Genomic DNA, 5,088 nt, shown 5'->3' with positions numbered 1-5,088 from the left:
GTACTGGAGTCTTTGTTTTCTTTTTCATACAAGATTAACCATTATTAATGGAAAATAGGGAAGCTCTTTAAGGTATAAGTCAATTCGATTGAAAGAAAATTTTAGAAGTTTTAAATGTTTTAATTTGAACTATTTCTGTTGGTTTTTGATGAATAAGAGCATTTAACTCCCCTTCATGGTAATTAGAACAGTTGCAGATTATATAGTGTATTAGCTTCTATACTGTGACAGACTATCTAACAAAAACTTAAAGGACAGATTTATTTTGCTTATGGTTTCAGAGATTGCTTTCCATTATGAGAGTGTGGTACTACAGCTCACATAATTGTAGACCGGAAGCAGACAAGGAAGGAGCCAGAGCAAGACACTTTCCCAAGACACTTCCTTTAACTCTGCCTCAGCCCTTCCTTTCCACCCAGTTCCCTATAGTGCCATCATGGCGGGGGCTGGGAGGCACTCCTTTGGTCTCAGCACTCAGGAGGCAGAAGCAGGCAGATTTCTGTGAGTTTCAGGCAGCCTTTTCTACAGAGCAAGTTCCGGGACAACCAAGGTTGTTTCTCTTGTTACAAAGAGAAACTCTTGGAAAAGGAAAAACACATTTACATGTTTCTAGCACACTATGGTATTGAGTAATATATTTATTCCTAAAGAAATGCAGACAGAGGAAGCCTGACCGAAACCCACTAAGGCAAATCCTAAATCCTTTTGGTCTGAGATTTGAGGCCGTCCAGGACAGCCAGGGATACACAGAAAACACACAGAAACCTTGCCTCAAAAAACCAGGGGGTGGCGCACGCCTTTAATCCCAGCACTTGGGAGGCAGAGGCAGGTGGATTTCTGAGTTCGAGGCCAGCCTGGTCTATACAGAGAAACCCTGTCTCGAAAAACCAAAAAAAAAAAAAAAAAAAAACGGGGTGGGATGAAGGAAGCCTTTTGTTAAGCTGGGTGCCTCAGGGTTTGGCAAACTCACACATTTTCACCTGAGGCTCAATGATCCCTGAGGTGACATCAAGCCATTTTTCTTATTTGTATAAAATACTTGGCTTCTTTTTAATCATCTAATCTCTTAACAACCCTACTTTCTTTAATCCAATTCCTATTTTAATCAAAATCTTACTCTCAGTCATTTCTGTATTTTCCTTCCCATTCTTACTAAAAAATATGACTAAAGGCACTGAGCAGAAATCATACCATAGACTATTAAACTACATTAATTTTTTTCTACCAAATTAATTAGCAAATTACTCTTTAATTCAGCCTCATAAAAGTCTTAGGGCACAAGGAAGACTTTGGGCAAGCCCTTTGAGAGGCTCCTGAGCCACACTGCTGTCTACATTCAAATGAGTGTTCTGGCCTTCCAAGTTCCCAGAAGAATTGCCCATTTAACTGCTTACTCTACTCTATCCTTCATTTCTAGATGTTTCCAAATTCCTTATGTACACCAATTCCAAAGGTGTACATCCAAGGTGAACTACATCATTAGGTAATGATTCAACACAGACTCCACCTTAGTACCAATTTTCTGTTAGTTTTCTCACCAGTGTGACAGAACACCTGACATTACCACCTTAAAATGAAGGAGGATCTATTTAGTTCATGATTTTAGGGATTTCAGTTCACCACGGCTGGAAACAATGAAAGGGCGGATCACATGACAGACAGAAAGCAAAGGGAAACTGCAAAGAGCCAGAGTAAGATGCACCTCGACTCGAGTGCCACAAGCTCCCATTGGCCACTCCCTGTTAGGACCAAAAGGTCTCAGAGTAAGAGAGGAATTGCTTAGCTTGGCTCTTCTGGACTCTGAGCTCATGGGAGACCAGATAACAGAGAAAGGAGTAAAGAGAAGTGGCTACTAAGCACACAAAGCAGTGGGCAATATATCTAGATCCTTCCCCCCTCCCCCCGCCCCACAAGAGAAGCGTTTACATTGATTCATTTCCTTGATTCCCAACCTTTTTCATAGGACATGGTAGCACATATCCACAGTTGCAGCTGGTGGAATGCTAAGTAGGCAGGATTGTTTTAGTCCAAGAGTCAGAGACCTGCCCAGAGCATAATGAGAGAACCTGTTTCAAACACGCTAATAAAACCCTAACTCCATAGTAAGTTTCTTTTTTGTTTTTAAAGATTTATTTATTATTATATGTAAGTACGCTGTAGCTGTCTTCAGACACCAGAAGAGGGCATCAGATCTCATTATGGGTGGTTGTGAGCCACCATGTGGTTGTTGACATTTGAACTCAGGACCTTCAGAAGAGCTGTTGGTGCTCTTACCTGCTGAGCCATCTCACCAGCCCCATCATAAATTTCTAAGCTATATTGTCTGTAACTTCTTCAAACTATGGATGTGGCTTATTAAAAAATGTTTATTGTGTAGATGGCAGTAACCTTTAGAAGTTTCTAAAGAGACCAGAGGCAAAGGTAAATGTTTGCATAATTTTGTATCAAATTAGTAGTAAGCTGAATAGAAAACATACCTTTAAATAAGGAAACAACTTCAAACATAAATTCTTGACTAAGTATTTTGCTGTTTCTTGTGTAAAGTTACGATATTGAAAGATTATTTCTATATCTAGTCTATATCTAATCTTTTATTTAGAACTATCTATATTTACATCTAGGTCTATATATGACATCTGACCTCAGGACTAGGGAAATGCCAGCTGAACTGGTTCAATTCCTAATATAAAATATTTGTGCTTTGGAAAATACTGTAGGATTTTATTTTATGGTTATTACTTTTATTGTTTTAAAAGAAATTGGGGGGTTGGTAAACTGAAGCTTATAGGTCTGATCTATCTTCTACCCGGTTTTATAAGTAACGCTGTATTAGAACATAGCCTTGGTCATGTGTTCTCTGTGGGTATGTAACAGGGTGTGTGATCCACAGAGTTAAAATGTTTCCTGTCTAGCACTCTGCACAGTAAGTTTGCAGGCCTATGAGATGTCTTAATGTGGAAAAGCAATGGCTCCCAAGCTTCATGACCTGACTTAGATCCCCGAAACTCATGGTGAAAGGAAAGAACCAAATCTTTCAAGTTTTCCTCTGACCTTGCATCGTGGCACATGCATACCCACATAATAAATAATAATATAATAAATGTAATAAGAATAGTCTGTTAATTCAAAGTGGATTATTTCTATAATAAAGTATATGAAGACTTATTTAAAATTTCTTTTCTGTATTAATTTTATTTACATTTAAGTCAAACTATAATTCTACTCATGTGAGTGTGTGCTCCCTATATGAGACCAGAGGCTAAGTTGAACTCAGAAGGTATTTTCTTTCATTAATTTTTATGTTATTTTTTGAAGTGAAATCTTAGTGAACCTGGAGCTCACTGACTGGCTAGACTGACTGACCACCGAGCCCCTAGGGTCCTCCTGTTTCTGGGTCTCAGTGCTGAGATTATGGGTGTGTCTTAGTCACTGTTCTATTACTGTGGAGAGACATAAGGACCAAAACAACTCTTTTTTTTTTAACTTTTTTTTTTTAATTATCTATTTTATTTATATGAGTACATTGTCACTGTCTTCAGACATACCAAAAGAGGGCATCCGATCCCACTACAGATGGTTGTGAGTCACCATGTGGTTGCTGGGAATTGAACTCAGGACCTCTGGAAGAACAATCAGTGTTCTTAACTGGTGATCCATCTCTCTAGCCCCCAAAACAACTCTTATTTTTTATTTTTTATTTTAAAAAGGCACTTAATTAGGGGCTTGCTTACAATTTCAGAGGTTAATTCATTATCATGGTAGTTTGTAGGCAGACATGGTACTGGAGATGTAGCTGAGTTCTACATCCAGATGGGGGTGTGGGGGTTGGGTTGGGGGGAGAGAGAGGGGGTAGAGGGAGGGAGGGAGGGAGGGAGGGAGAGAAGAGTGGAGAGATGATGAGAGAGGGAGAGAGACTGGGCCTGACATGGGCTTTTGAAACCTCAAAACCCACCCCTAGTGACATTTCCTCCAGCAAGGCCATACTTTCTAATCCTTCTAATCCTTTCCAATGGTGCCCCACTCCTTAGTGACTAAGCATTCAGATAGATGAGCCTATGGAGGCCATTCTTACTCAAACCACCACACAGGCACGAGCCACCAAACTTGACTTTTTAAACATGTGTGCTAAAGATTTGATCTCGGATCCTCATAATTGTATAGCAAACACTTTGTTTACTAAAGCTATATCCCCAGCCCATCAAGTTATAATTTTTCCAGTGCATGACACTAGCTATAGGATATAACCAAATATTGAAATAGGAGAATGACAAGTCTTGGGATCATAACCAAGGGTCTCCTTTTACAGGGGTGCAGCTCCATCAATGAGAGTTCTACTTTTGTGACCCAGTTATCTCCAAAAGCTCTGCTTCCTAAGTATACTTATTGAAAAGTGGGATTTTATCATGTGATTCAAGAAATGAGGGGATGCAAGCATTCAATCAATATTTCATTAGTTGATAGCTTTTATATATGTAAAAATTCTTAAGTATTAAAAAGAAAATAAAAAAAAACAGGTTATTTGGAAAAAAAGTCAGGTTATCTAAAATGACAGTGAGTGACCATGATAACATTTATAACTTGGGGCTGAAGAGATGCCTCAGCAGTTAAGAGCACTGACTGCTCTTCCAAGGTTCTTAGTTCAAATCCCAGCAACCACATGGTAGCTCACAACCATCGTGATGAGATCTGATGCCCTCTTCTGGGGTGTCTGAGGACAGCTACAGTGTACTTACATATAATAAATAAATAAATGTTTAAAAAAAAACATTTATACCTTAGTTAGGGTTTCTATTGCTGTGGTGAAACCTCATGACCAAAGCAACTAGGGAGGGAAAGGGTATGTTTGGCTTTACACTTCCACATCACAGTTCATCATCAAAAGAAGTCAGGACAGGAACTCAGGCATGAACCTGGAGGCAGGAGATGGTGCAGAGGCCATGGAGTGGTGTTATTAGCTTGTTCATCATAGCTTGCTCAGCCTGCTTTCTTATAGATCTAAGGACCACTAGTGTGGGATAGCACAACTTACAAAAGCTGGGCCCTTGCCCACCAGTCACATCATTGAGAAAATGCTCTACAGGCTTGTGG

This window comes from Mastomys coucha, unplaced genomic scaffold (assembly GCF_008632895.1).
Source record: "Mastomys coucha isolate ucsf_1 unplaced genomic scaffold, UCSF_Mcou_1 pScaffold7, whole genome shotgun sequence".
In the NCBI taxonomy this organism is placed as follows: domain Eukaryota; kingdom Metazoa; phylum Chordata; class Mammalia; order Rodentia; family Muridae; genus Mastomys; species Mastomys coucha.
This window is presented reverse-complemented; position numbering follows the sequence as displayed.